This window comes from Triturus cristatus, chromosome 4_2, assembly GCF_964204655.1.
Source record: "Triturus cristatus chromosome 4_2, aTriCri1.1, whole genome shotgun sequence".
Lineage (NCBI taxonomy): Eukaryota > Metazoa > Chordata > Amphibia > Caudata > Salamandridae > Triturus > Triturus cristatus.
Window position 1 is genome coordinate 930,105,817 of NC_140586.1, and position 12,500 is coordinate 930,118,316.

Consider the following 12,500-nt stretch of genomic DNA (forward strand, 5'->3'; position numbering starts at 1 on the left):
CATGCATGCAAAAGGAAACGTCCCTGGGTGGGCTTGAACCACCAACCTTTCGGTTAACAGCCGAACGCGCTAACCGATTGCGCCAAAGAGACTAGAGACAAAAGCACATCTCCTGAGACTCAACATATATCTTTATGTGTGCGCGCCTGCCTTGAGCTTGTGTTATATAAGGCATCTTTATCCTACGCAGCATTTGCCATTTGCTTAGTGTCTTGTCACTGTTGGGTGTTATGATGCGCAGACTACTGTCTAATGGTGTTAGGGCCAGTATTACAACCAGTCCCAGTGTATGAGATACATGTATGACTTTTCTGTGGCCTTCTTAGCGTAGCTATCTGCTCCTCTGGTGGTGTTCTACCAGCCTGTCAGGCGTGTGTCTTGCCCATCCAATCTTCACTGTGGCATGTTAGACTTGTCTTCTCTGTGAGCGGAGTCTCCTTCCCAGAGCAGGTGCTTTCTCTGAACTCTTGCTTTGTAAGACTGCTGGGCAAGGCCCTCCCTAGCCCCTCACTCAGATAGATACATTTACCTGCAGAGCTCAGCTTTGGAGAAAGAGAGGGGGCAGAGAGCGCAAAGGGGAAGGCCCAAGGTGCACACCTTATTTTACATAAAAGCTCGGGCTCTTGGGAGGACAGGGACATGAGGGTTCTCAGGGAAAGCCATCACATTAGTATTGATGGCTGGGCCTTGAAACACAACAATCCCGGAATGGCCAGGCACAAAATGCCTGTGCAATAGGCCTGACCATAGGCTTCTGGAGGTCTTGCTCTCCAGAGGCCCCAGTGGTCTAAGCCCGACCAGGGCTGTGCCCGACCAGGGCTGTAGGCCGCGTTGGGAGCGCGTTAGGGACGCAGGGCGCAGAACTCTGCCCGTTTCACCCCAGCATTTCGGGGAGGACAGGGAATTTGGCAAAGACAGTGGGAAGGATTTTTAAGGAGGAGAGTTCAGTGACATGATCTGAAACACAATAGTGCTGGTGATCTGGAGGCTGCCTTCTATGAGCCACTTCTGTCGGGAGCAGCCTGCCATCATGCCCTGATAACCACAACACTAGTCCCAAGCCAGTGACCTCAGCAAATGCAAAAACATTCATACTTATAGTCTCCTGCATCTGATTCTTGCCATCATGTGAAACGTTGGCATTCCAATGTCTGTTGCACACACTTTGTTCATAGGTGTGCAATTTGAGTGCGTGCGCCTCATCACTGTCTTGGACAGAGCTCTGGCTCTAAGCTACACATGTGAAGCATTGGTGGCTCAGTGGTAGAATTCTCGCCTGCCACGCGGGAGGCCTGGGTTCGATTCCCGGCCAATGCAAGGCTGTGTTCTTTTGACTTTGCTTTCTAAATCAAATATGGGAACTCAGTGGGGCATAAAATGGGAAACAGTGACCCCGACGTGATTTGAACACGCAACCTTCTGATCTGGAGTCAGACGCGCTACCGTTGCGCCACGAGGTCCTTGCGTTTGGAGTCACATCAGCAAATGTTGTGAGCCTTTTCATTTTTGCCCACCTCCTTATATGCCTAGGGTTGTATTACAAGGTTTGGCTTTTTGTTTTCCATCCTATTGATGAAATTGAGTGCAGGTGCAGAGAGAACGCAGAGGATTGAAATGTTCAGGGAAAGGGTCTCACGCAGGAGCTCTAGACCAAAGGCACATTACTATGATTTATTAAAGTGCTTCATGCATGCAAAAGGAAACGTCCCTGGGTGGGCTTGAACCACCAACCTTTCGGTTAACAGCCGAACGCGCTAACCGATTGCGCCAAAGAGACTAGAGACAAAAGCACATCTCCTGAGACTCAACATATATCTTTATGTGTGCGCGCCTGCCTTGAGCTTGTGTTATATAAGGCATCTTTATCCTACGCAGCATTTGCCATTTGCTTAGTGTCTTGTCACTGTTGGGTGTTATGATGCGCAGACTACTGTCTAATGGTGTTAGGGCCAGTATTACAACCAGTCCCAGTGTATGAGATACATGTATGACTTTTCTGTGGCCTTCTTAGCGTAGCTATCTGCTCCTCTGGTGGTGTTCTACCAGCCTGTCAGGCGTGTGTCTTGCCCATCCAATCTTCACTGTGGCATGTTAGACTTGTCTTCTCTGTGAGCGGAGTCTCCTTCCCAGAGCAGGTGCTTTCTCTGAACTCTTGCTTTGTAAGACTGCTGGGCAAGGCCCTCCCTAGCCCCTCACTCAGATAGATACATTTACCTGCAGAGCTCAGCTTTGGAGAAAGAGAGGGGGCAGAGAGCGCAAAGGGGAAGGCCCAAGGTGCACACCTTATTTTACATAAAAGCTCGGGCTCTTGGGAGGACAGGGACATGAGGGTTCTCAGGGAAAGCCATCACAATAGTATTGATGGCTGGGCCTTGAAACACAACAATCCCGGAATGGCCAGGCACAAAATGCCTGTGCAATAGGCCTGACCATAGGCTTCTGGAGGTCTTGCTCTCCAGAGGCCCCAGTGGTCTAAGCCCGACCAGGGCTGTGCCCGACCAGGGCTGTAGGCCGCGTTGGGAGCGCGTTAGGGACGCAGGGCGCAGAACTCTGCCCGTTTCACCCCAGCATTTCGGGGAGGACAGGGAATTTGGCAAAGACAGTGGGAAGGATTTTTAAGGAGGAGAGTTCAGTGACATGATCTGAAACACAATAGTGCTGGTGATCTGGAGGCTGCCTTCTATGAGCCACTTCTGTCGGGAGCAGCCTGCCATCATGCCCTGATAACCACAACACTAGTCCCAAGCCAGTGACCTCAGCAAATGCAAAAACATTCATACTTATAGTCTCCTGCATCTGATTCTTGCCATCATGTGAAACGTTGGCATTCCAATGTCTGTTGCACACACTTTGTTCATAGGTGTGCAATTTGAGTGCGTGCGCCTCATCACTGTCTTGGACAGAGCTCTGTCTCTAAGCTACACATGTGAAGCATTGGTGGTTCAGTGGTAGAATTCTCGCCTGCCACGCGGGAGGCCCGGGTTCGATTCCCGGCCAATGCAAGGCTGTGTTCTTTTGACTTTGCTTTCTAAATCAAATATGGGAACTCAGTGGGGCATAAAATGGGAAACAGTGACCCCGATGTGATTTGAACACGCAACCTTCTGATCTGGAGTCAGACGCGCTACCGATGCGCCACGAGGTCCTTGCTTTTGGAGTCACATCAGCAAATGTTGTGAGCCTTTTCATTTTTGCCCACCTCCTTATATGCCTAGGGTTGTATTACAAGGTTTGGCTTTTTGTTTTCCATCCTATTGATGAAATTGAGTGCAGGTGCAGAGAGAACGCAGAGGATTGAAATGTTCAGGGAAAGGGTCTCACGCAGGAGATCTAGACCAAAGGCACATTACTATGATTTATTAAAGTGCTTCATGCATGCAAAAGGAAACGTCCCTGGGTGGGCTTGAACCACCAACCTTTCGGTTAACAGCCGAACGCGCTAACCGATTGCGTTACAGAGACTAGTGACAAAAGCACATCTCCTGAGACTCAACATATATCTTTATGTGTGCGCGCCTGCCTTGAGCTTGTGTTATATAAGGCGTCTTTATCCTACGCAGCATTTGCCATTTGCTTAGTGTCTTGTCACTGTTGGGTGTTATGATGCGCAGACTACTATCTAATGGTGTTAGGGCCAGTATTACAACCAGTCCCAGTGTATGAGATACATGTATGACTTTTCTGTGGCCTTCTTAGCGTAGCTATCTGCTCCTCTGGTGGTGTTCTACCAGCCTGTCAGGCGTGTGTCTTGCCCATCCAATCTTCACTGTGGCATGTTAGACTTGTCTTCTCTGTGAGCGGAGTCTCCTTCCCAGAGCAGGTGCTTTCTCTGAACTCTTGCTTTGTAAGACTGCTGGGCAAGGCCCTCCCTAGCCCCTCACTCAGATAGATACATTTACCTGCAGAGCTCAGCTTTGGAGAAAGAGTGGGGGCAGAGAGCGCAAAGGGGAAGGCCCAAGGTGCACACCTTATTTTACATAAAAGCTCGGGCTCTTGGGAGGACAGGGACATGAGGGTTCTCAGGGAAAGCCATCACATTAGTATTGATGGCTGGGCCTTGAAACACAACAATCCCGGAATGGCCAGGCACAAAATGCCTGTGCAATAGGCCTGACCATAGGCTTCTGGAGGTCTTGCTCTCCAGGGGCCCCAGTGGTCTAAGCCCGACCAGGGCTGTGCCCGACCAGGGCTGTAGGCCGCGTTGGGAGCGCGTTAGGGACGCAGGGCGCAGAACTCTGCCCGTTTCACCCCAGCATTTCGGGGAGAACAGGGAATTTGGCAAAGACAGTGGGAAGGATTTTTAAGGAGGAGAGTTCAGTGACATGATCTGAAACACAATAGTGCTGGTGATCTGGAGGCTGCCTTCTATGAGCCCCTTCTGTCGGGAGCAGCCTGCCATCATGCCCTGATAACCACAACACTAGTCCCAAGCCAGTGACCTCAGCAAATGCAAAAACATTCATACTTATAGTCTCCTGCATCTGATTCTTGCCATCATGTGAAACGTTGGCATTCCAATGTCTGTTGCACACACTTTGTTCATAGGTGTGCAATTTGAGTGCGTGCGCCTCATCACTGTCTTGGACAGAGCTCTGTCTCTAAGCTACACATGTGAAGCATTGGTGGTTCAGTGGTAGAATTCTCGCCTGCCGCGTGGGAGGCTCGGGTTCGATTCCCGGCCAATGCAAGGCTGTGTTCTTTTGACTTTGCTTTCTAAATCAAATATGGGAACTCAGTGGGGCATAAAATGGGAAACAGTGACCCCGATGTGATTTGAACACGCAACCTTCTGATCTGGAGTCAGACGCGCTACCGTTGCGCCACGAGGTCCTTGCATTTGGAGTCACATCAGCAAATGTTGTGAGCCTTTTCATTTTTGCCCACCTCCTTATATGCCTAGGGTTGTATTACAAGGTTTGGCTTTTTGTTTTCCATCCTATTGATGAAATTGAGTGCAGGTGCAGAGAGAACGCAGAGGATTGAAATGTTCAGGGAAAGGGTCTCACGCAGGAGCTCTAGACCAAAGGCACATTACTATGATTTATTAAAGTGCTTCATGCATGCAAAAGGAAACGTCCCTGGGTGGGCTTGAACCACCAACCTTTCGGTTAACAGCCGAACGCGCTAACCAATTGCGCCAAAGAGACTAGAGACAAAAGCACATCTCCTGAGACTCAACATATATCTTTATGTGTGCGCGCCTGCCTTGAGCTTGTGTTATATAAGGCATCTTTATCCTACGCAGCATTTGCCATTTGCTTAGTGTCTTGTCACTGTTGGGTGTTATGATGCGCAGACTACTGTCTAATGGTGTTAGGGCCAGTATTACAACCAGTCCCAGTGTATGAGATACATGTATGACTTTTCTGTGGCCTTCTTAGCGTAGCTATCTGCTCCTCTGGTGGTGTTCTACCAGCCTGTCAGGCGTGTGTCTTGCCCATCCAATCTTCACTGTGGCATGTTAGACTTGTCTTCTCTGTGAGCGGAGTCTCCTTCCCAGAGCAGGTGCTTTCTCTGAACTCTTGCTTTGTAAGACTGCTGGGCAAGGCCCTCCCTAGCCCCTCACTCAGATAGATACATTTACCTGCAGAGCTCAGCTTTGGAGAAAGAGAGGGGGCAGAGAGCGCAAAGGGGAAGGCCCAAGGTGCACACCTTATTTTACATAAAAGCTCGGGCTCTTGGGAGAACAGGGACATGAGGGTTCTCAGGGAAAGCCATCACATTAGTATTGATGGCTGGGCCTTGAAACACAACAATCCCGGAATGGCCAGGCACAAAATGCCTGTGCAATAGGCCTGACCATAGGCTTCTGGAGGTCTTGCTCTCCAGAGGCCCCAGTGGTCTAAGCCCGACCAGGGCTGTGCCCGACTAGGGCTGTAGGCCGCGTTGGGAGCGCGTTAGGGACGCATAAAGGGACGCAGGGCGCAGAACTCTGCCCGTTTCACCCCAGCATTTCGGGGAGGACAGGGAATTTGGCAAAGACAGTGGGAAGGATTTTTAAGGAGGAGAGTTCAGTGACATGATCTGAAACACAATAGTGCTGGTGATCTGGAGGCTGCCTTCTATGAGCCACTTCTGTCGGGAGCAGCCTGCCATCATGCCCTGATAACCACAACACTAGTCCCAAGCCAGTGACCTCAGCAAATGCAAAAACATTCATACTTATAGTCTCCTGCATCTGATTCTTGCCATCATGTGAAACGTTGGCATTCCAATGTCTGTTGCACACACTTTGTTCATAGGTGTGCAATTTGAGTGCGTGCGCCTCATCACTGTCTTGGACAGAGCTCTGGCTCTAAGCTACACATGTGAAGCATTGGTGGCTCAGTGGTAGAATTCTCGCCTGCCACGCGGGAGGCCTGGGTTCGATTCCCGGCCAATGCAAGGCTGTGTTCTTTTGACTTTGCTTTCTAAATCAAATATGGGAACTCAGTGGGGCATAAAATGGGAAACAGTGACCCCGACGTGATTTGAACACGCAACCTTCTGATCTGGAGTCAGACGCGCTACCGTTGCACCACGAGGTCCTTGCTTTTGGAGTCACATCAGCAAATGTTGTGAGCCTTTTCATTTTTGCCCACCTCCTTATATGCCTAGGGTTGTATTACAAGGTGCAGCTTTTTGTTTTCCATCCTATTGATGAAATTGAGTGCAGGTGCAGAGAGAACGCAGAGGATTGAAATGTTCAGGGAAAGGGTCTCACGCAGGAGCTCTAGACCAAAGGCACATTACTATGATTTATTAAAGTGCTTCATGCATGCAAAAGGAAACGTCCCTGGGTGGGCTTGAACCACCAACCTTTCGGTTAACAGCCGAACGCGCTAACCGATTGCGCCAAAGAGACTAGAGACAAAAGCACATCTCCTGAGACTCAACATATATCTTTATGTGTGCGCGCCTGCCTTGAGCTTGTGTTATATAAGGCGTCTTTATCCTACGCAGCATTTGCCATTTGCTTAGTGTCTTGTCACTGTTGGGTGTTATGATGCGCAGACTACTGTCTAATGGTGTTAGGGCCAGTATTACAACCAGTCCCAGTGTATGAGATACATGTATGACTTTTCTGTGGCCTTCTTAGCGTAGCTATCTGCTCCTCTGGTGGTGTTCTACCAGCCTGTCAGGCGTGTGTCTTGCCCATCCAATCTTCACTGTGGCATGTTAGACTTGTCTTCTCTGTGAGCGGAGTCTCCTTCCCAGAGCAGGTGCTTTCTCTGAACTCTTGCTTTGTAAGACTGCTGGGCAAGGCCCTCCCTAGCCCCTCACTCAGATAGATACATTTACCTGCAGAGCTCAGCTTTGGAGAAAGAGAGGGGGCAGAGAGCGCAAAGGGGAAGGCCCAAGGTGCACACCTTATTTTACATAAAAGCTCGGGCTCTTGGGAGGACAGGGACATGAGGGTTCTCAGGGAAAGCCATCACATTAGTATTGATGGCTGGGCCTTGAAACACAACAATCCCAGAATGGCCAGGCACAAAATGCCTGTGCAATAGGCCTGACCATAGACTTCTGGAGGTCTTGCTCTCCAGAGGCCCCAGTGGTCTAAGCCCGACCAGGGCTGTGCCCGACCAGGGCTGTAGGCCGCGTTGGGACGCATAAAGGGACGCAGGGCGCAGAACTCTGCCCGTTTCACCCCAGCATTTCGGGGAGGACAGGGAATTTGGCAAAGACAGTGGGAAGGATTTTTAAGGAGGAGAGTTCAGTGACATGATCTGAAACACAATAGTGCTGGTGATCTGGAGGCTGCCTTCTATGAGCCACTTCTGTCGGGAGCAGCCTGCCATCATGCCCTGATAAGCACAACACTAGTCCCAAGCCAGTGACCTCAGCAAATGCAAAAACATTCATACTTATAGTCTCCTGCATCTGATTCTTGCCATCATGTGAAACGTTGGCATTCCAATGTCTGTTGCACACACTTTGTTCATAGGTGTGCAATTTGAGTGCGTGCGCCTCATCACTGTCTTGGACAGAGCTCTGTCTCTAAGCTACACATGTGAAGCATTGGTGGTTCAGTGGGAGAATTCTCGCCTGCCACGCGGGAGGCCCGGGTTCGATTCCCGGCCAATGCAAGGCTGTGTTCTTTTGACTTTGCTTTCTAAATCAAATATGGGAACTCAGTGGGGCATAAAATGGGAAACAGTGACCCCGACGTGATTTGAACACGCAACCTTCTGATCTGGAGTCAGACGCGCTACCGTTGCGCCACGAGGTCCTTGCTTTTGGAGTCACATCAGCAAATGTTGTGAGCCTTTTCATTTTTGCCCACCTCCTTATATGCCTAGGGTTGTATTACAAGGTTTGGCTTTTTGTTTTCCATTCTATTGATGAAATTGAGTGCAGGTGCAGAGAGAACGCAGAGGATTGAAATGTTCAGGGAAAGGGTCTCACGCAGGAGCTCTAGACCAAAGGCACATTACTATGATTTATTAAAGTGCTTCATGCATGCAAAAGGAAACGTCCCTGGGTGGGCTTGAACCACCAACCTTTCGGTTAACAGCCGAACGCGCTAACCGATTGCGCCAAAGAGACTAGAGACAAAAGCACATCTCCTGAGACTCAACATATATCTTTATGTGTGCGCGCCTGCCTTGAGCTTGTGTTATATAAGGCATCTTTATCCTACGCAGCATTTGCCATTTGCTTAGTGTCTTGTCACTGTTGGGTGTTATGATGCGCAGACTACTGTCTAATGGTGTTAGGGCCAGTATTACAACCAGTCCCAGTGTATGAGATACATGTATGACTTTTCTGTGGCCTTCTTAGCGTAGCTATCTGCTCCTCTGGTGGTGTTCTACCAGCCTGTCAGGCGTGTGTCTTGCCCATCCAATCTTCACTGTGGCATGTTAGACTTGTCTTCTCTGTGAGCGGAGTCTCCTTCCCAGAGCAGGTGCTTTCTCTGAACTCTTGCTTTGTAAGACTGCTGGGCAAGGCCCTCCCTAGCCCCTCACTCAGATAGATACATTTACCTGCAGAGCTCAGCTTTGGAGAAAGAGAGGGGGCAGAGAGCGCAAAGGGGAAGGCCCAAGGTGCACACCTTATTTTACATAAAAGCTCGGGCTCTTGGGAGGACAGGGACATGAGGGTTCTCAGGGAAAGCCATCACATTAGTATTGATGGCTGGGCCTTGAAACACAACAATCCCGGAATGGCCAGGCACAAAATGCCTGTGCAATAGGCCTGACCATAGGCTTCTGGAGGTCTTGCTCTCCAGAGGCCCCAGTGGTCTAAGCCCGACCAGGGCTGTGCCCGACCAGGGCTGTAGGCCGCGTTGGGAGCGCGTTAGGGACGCAGGGCGCAGAACTCTGCCCGTTTCACCCCAGCATTTCGGGGAGGACAGGGAATTTGGCAAAGACAGTGGGAAGGATTTTTAAGGAGGAGAGTTCAGTGACATGATCTGAAACACAATAGTGCTGGTGATCTGGAGGCTGCCTTCTATGAGCCACTTCTGTCGGGAGCAGCCTGCCATCATGCCCTGATAACCACAACACTAGTCCCAAGCCAGTGACCTCAGCAAATGCAAAAACATTCATACTTATAGTCTCCTGCATCTGATTCTTGCCATCATGTGAAACGTTGGCATTCCAATGTCTGTTGCACACACTTTGTTCATAGTTGTGCAATTTGAGTGCGTGCGCCTCATCACTGTCTTGGACAGAGCTCTGTCTCTAAGCTACACATGTGAAGCATTGGTGGTTCAGTGGTAGAATTCTCGCCTGCCACGCGGGAGGCCCGGGTTCGATTCCCGGCCAATGCAAGGCTGTGTTCTTTTGACTTTGCTTTCTAAATCAAATATGGGAACTCAGTGGGGCATAAAATGGGAAACAGTGACCCCGATGTGATTTGAACACGCAACCTTCTGATCTGGAGTCAGACGCGCTACCGATGCGCCACGAGGTCCTTGCTTTTGGAGTCACATCAGCAAATGTTGTGAGACTTTTCATTTTTGCCCACCTCCTTATATGCCTAGGGTTGTATTACAAGGTTTGGCTTTTTGTTTTCCATCCTATTGATGAAATTGAGTGCAGGTGCAGAGAGAACGCAGAGGATTGAAATGTTCAGGGAAAGGGTCTCACGCAGGAGCTCTAGACCAAAGGCACATTACTATGATTTATTAAAGTGCTTCATGCATGCAAAAGGAAACGTCCCTGGGTGGGCTTGAACCACCAACCTTTCGGTTAACAGCCGAACGCGCTAACCGATTGCGCCACAGAGACTAGTGACAAAAGCACATCTCCTGAGACTCAACATATATCTTTATGTGTGCGCGCCTGCCTTGAGCTTGTGTTATATAAGGCGTCTTTATCCTACGCAGCATTTGCCATTTGCTTAGTGTCTTGTCACTGTTGGGTGTTATGATGCGCAGACTACTATCTAATGGTGTTAGGGCCAGTATTACAACCAGTCCCAGTGTATGAGATACATGTATGACTTTTCTGTGGCCTTCTTAGCGTAGCTATCTGCTCCTCTGGTGGTGTTCTACCAGCCTGTCAGGCGTGTGTCTTGCCCATCCAATCTTCACTGTGGCATGTTAGACTTGTCTTCTCTGTGAGCGGAGTCTCCTTCCCAGAGCAGGTGCTTTCTCTGAACTCTTGCTTTGTAAGACTGCTGGGCAAGGCCCTCCCTAGCCCCTCACTCAGATAGATACATTTACCTGCAGAGCTCAGCTTTGGAGAAAGAGAGGGGGCAGAGAGCGCAAAGGGGAAGGCCCAAGGTGCACACCTTATTTTACATAAAAGCTCGGGCTCTTGGGAGGACAGGGACATGAGGGTTCTCAGGGAAAGCCATCACATTAGTATTGATGGCTGGGCCTTGAAACACAACAATCCCGGAATGGCCAGGCACAAAATGCCTGTGCAATAGGCCTGACCATAGGCTTCTGGAGGTCTTGCTCTCCAGAGGCCCCAGTGGTCTAAGCCCGACCAGGGCTGTGCCCGACCAGGGCTGTAGGCCGCGTTGGGAGCGCGTTAGGGACGCAGGGCGCAGAACTCTGCCCGTTTCACCCCAGCATTTCGGGGAGAACAGGGAATTTGGCAAAGACAGTGGGAAGGATTTTTAAGGAGGAGAGTTCAGTGACATGATCTGAAACACAATAGTGCTGGTGATCTGGAGGCTGCCTTCTATGAGCCCCTTCTGTCGGGAGCAGCCTGCCATCATGCCCTGATAACCACAACACTAGTCCCAAGCCAGTGACCTCAGCAAATGCAAAAACATTCATACTTATAGTCTCCTGCATCTGATTCTTGCCATCATGTGAAACGTTGGCATTCCAATGTCTGTTGCACACACTTTGTTCATAGGTGTGCAATTTGAGTGCGTGCGCCTCATCACTGTCTTGGACAGAGCTCTGTCTCTAAGCTACACATGTGAAGCATTGGTGGTTCAGTGGTAGAATTCTCGCCTGCCGCGCGGGAGGCTCGGGTTCGATTCCCGGCCAATGCAAGGCTGTGTTCTTTTGACTTTGCTTTCTAAATCAAATATGGGAACTCAGTGGGGCATAAAATGGGAAACAGTGACCCCGATGTGATTTGAACACGCAACCTTCTGATCTGGAGTCAGACGCGCTACCGTTGCGCCACGAGGTCCTTGCATTTGGAGTCACATCAGCAAATGTTGTGAGCCTTTTCATTTTTGCCCACCTCCTTATATGCCTAGGGTTGTATTACAAGGTTTGGCTTTTTGTTTTCCATCCTATTGATGAAATTGAGTGCAGGTGCAGAGAGAACGCAGAGGATTGAAATGTTCAGGGAAAGGGTCTCACGCAGGAGCTCTAGACCAAAGGCACATTACTATGATTTATTAAAGTGCTTCATGCATGCAAAAGGAAACGTCCCTGGGTGGGCTTGAACCACCAACCTTTCGGTTAACAGCCGAACGCGCTAACCGATTGCGCCAAAGAGACTAGAGACAAAAGCACATCTCCTGAGACTCAACATATATCTTTATGTGTGCGCGCCTGCCTTGAGCTTGTGTTATATAAGGCATCTTTATCCTACGCAGCATTTGCCATTTGCTTAGTGTCTTGTCACTGTTGGGTGTTATGATGCGCAGACTACTGTCTAATGGTGTTAGGGCCAGTATTACAACCAGTCCCAGTGTATGAGATACATGTATGACTTTTCTGTGGCCTTCTTAGCGTAGCTATCTGCTCCTCTGGTGGTGTTCTACCAGCCTGTCAGGCGTGTGTCTTGCCCATCCAATCTTCACTGTGGCATGTTAGACTTGTCTTCTCTGTGAGCGGAGTCTCCTTCCCAGAGCAGGTGCTTTCTCTGAACTCTTGCTTTGTAAGACTGCTGGGCAAGGCCCTCCCTAGCCCCTCACTCAGATAGATACATTTACCTGCAGAGCTCAGCTTTGGAGAAAGAGAGGGGGCAGAGAGCGCAAAGGGGAAGGCCCAAGGTGCACACCTTATTTTACATAAAAGCTCGGGCTCTTGGGAGGACAGGGACATGAGGGTTCTCAGGGAAAGCCATCACATTAGTATTGATGGCTGGGCCTTGAAA

At 49.8% G+C, this 12,500-nt stretch overlaps 21 non-coding genes across 21 annotated transcripts; 7 read left to right on the top strand and 14 right to left on the bottom strand.

The window, feature by feature from the left end:
* Positions 1-18: 18 nt before the first annotated feature.
* On the bottom strand, positions 19-92 carry TRNAN-GUU (transfer RNA asparagine (anticodon GUU)). The gene has a single exon. It is a non-coding gene; the product is annotated as a tRNA-Asn (tRNA).
* A 1,154-nt stretch (positions 93-1,246) lies between these two features.
* TRNAG-GCC (transfer RNA glycine (anticodon GCC)) lies at positions 1,247-1,317 on the top strand. Its single transcript has one exon. It is a non-coding gene; the product is annotated as a tRNA-Gly (tRNA).
* Positions 1,318-1,388: 71 nt separating this feature from the next.
* Positions 1,389-1,460, bottom strand: TRNAW-CCA (transfer RNA tryptophan (anticodon CCA)). The gene has a single exon. It is a non-coding gene; the product is annotated as a tRNA-Trp (tRNA).
* Positions 1,461-1,703: 243 nt separating this feature from the next.
* Positions 1,704-1,777, bottom strand: TRNAN-GUU (transfer RNA asparagine (anticodon GUU)). Its single transcript has one exon. It is a non-coding gene; the product is annotated as a tRNA-Asn (tRNA).
* Positions 1,778-2,931: 1,154 nt separating this feature from the next.
* TRNAG-GCC (transfer RNA glycine (anticodon GCC)) lies at positions 2,932-3,002 on the top strand. The gene has a single exon. It is a non-coding gene; the product is annotated as a tRNA-Gly (tRNA).
* Positions 3,003-3,073: 71 nt separating this feature from the next.
* Positions 3,074-3,145, bottom strand: TRNAW-CCA (transfer RNA tryptophan (anticodon CCA)). Its single transcript has one exon. It is a non-coding gene; the product is annotated as a tRNA-Trp (tRNA).
* Positions 3,146-3,388: 243 nt separating this feature from the next.
* TRNAN-GUU (transfer RNA asparagine (anticodon GUU)) lies at positions 3,389-3,462 on the bottom strand. The gene has a single exon. It is a non-coding gene; the product is annotated as a tRNA-Asn (tRNA).
* A 1,154-nt stretch (positions 3,463-4,616) lies between these two features.
* On the top strand, positions 4,617-4,687 carry TRNAG-GCC (transfer RNA glycine (anticodon GCC)). The gene has a single exon. It is a non-coding gene; the product is annotated as a tRNA-Gly (tRNA).
* A 71-nt stretch (positions 4,688-4,758) lies between these two features.
* Positions 4,759-4,830, bottom strand: TRNAW-CCA (transfer RNA tryptophan (anticodon CCA)). The gene has a single exon. It is a non-coding gene; the product is annotated as a tRNA-Trp (tRNA).
* Positions 4,831-5,073: 243 nt separating this feature from the next.
* Positions 5,074-5,147, bottom strand: TRNAN-GUU (transfer RNA asparagine (anticodon GUU)). The gene has a single exon. It is a non-coding gene; the product is annotated as a tRNA-Asn (tRNA).
* Positions 5,148-6,313: 1,166 nt separating this feature from the next.
* TRNAG-GCC (transfer RNA glycine (anticodon GCC)) lies at positions 6,314-6,384 on the top strand. Its single transcript has one exon. It is a non-coding gene; the product is annotated as a tRNA-Gly (tRNA).
* Positions 6,385-6,455: 71 nt separating this feature from the next.
* Positions 6,456-6,527, bottom strand: TRNAW-CCA (transfer RNA tryptophan (anticodon CCA)). The gene has a single exon. It is a non-coding gene; the product is annotated as a tRNA-Trp (tRNA).
* A 243-nt stretch (positions 6,528-6,770) lies between these two features.
* TRNAN-GUU (transfer RNA asparagine (anticodon GUU)) lies at positions 6,771-6,844 on the bottom strand. The gene has a single exon. It is a non-coding gene; the product is annotated as a tRNA-Asn (tRNA).
* Positions 6,845-7,998: 1,154 nt separating this feature from the next.
* TRNAG-GCC (transfer RNA glycine (anticodon GCC)) lies at positions 7,999-8,069 on the top strand. The gene has a single exon. It is a non-coding gene; the product is annotated as a tRNA-Gly (tRNA).
* A 71-nt stretch (positions 8,070-8,140) lies between these two features.
* TRNAW-CCA (transfer RNA tryptophan (anticodon CCA)) lies at positions 8,141-8,212 on the bottom strand. Its single transcript has one exon. It is a non-coding gene; the product is annotated as a tRNA-Trp (tRNA).
* Positions 8,213-8,455: 243 nt separating this feature from the next.
* On the bottom strand, positions 8,456-8,529 carry TRNAN-GUU (transfer RNA asparagine (anticodon GUU)). The gene has a single exon. It is a non-coding gene; the product is annotated as a tRNA-Asn (tRNA).
* A 1,154-nt stretch (positions 8,530-9,683) lies between these two features.
* Positions 9,684-9,754, top strand: TRNAG-GCC (transfer RNA glycine (anticodon GCC)). Its single transcript has one exon. It is a non-coding gene; the product is annotated as a tRNA-Gly (tRNA).
* Positions 9,755-10,140: 386 nt separating this feature from the next.
* TRNAN-GUU (transfer RNA asparagine (anticodon GUU)) lies at positions 10,141-10,214 on the bottom strand. Its single transcript has one exon. It is a non-coding gene; the product is annotated as a tRNA-Asn (tRNA).
* Positions 10,215-11,368: 1,154 nt separating this feature from the next.
* TRNAG-GCC (transfer RNA glycine (anticodon GCC)) lies at positions 11,369-11,439 on the top strand. Its single transcript has one exon. It is a non-coding gene; the product is annotated as a tRNA-Gly (tRNA).
* A 71-nt stretch (positions 11,440-11,510) lies between these two features.
* Positions 11,511-11,582, bottom strand: TRNAW-CCA (transfer RNA tryptophan (anticodon CCA)). The gene has a single exon. It is a non-coding gene; the product is annotated as a tRNA-Trp (tRNA).
* A 243-nt stretch (positions 11,583-11,825) lies between these two features.
* On the bottom strand, positions 11,826-11,899 carry TRNAN-GUU (transfer RNA asparagine (anticodon GUU)). Its single transcript has one exon. It is a non-coding gene; the product is annotated as a tRNA-Asn (tRNA).
* Between the last annotated feature and the right edge of the window lie 601 nt (positions 11,900-12,500).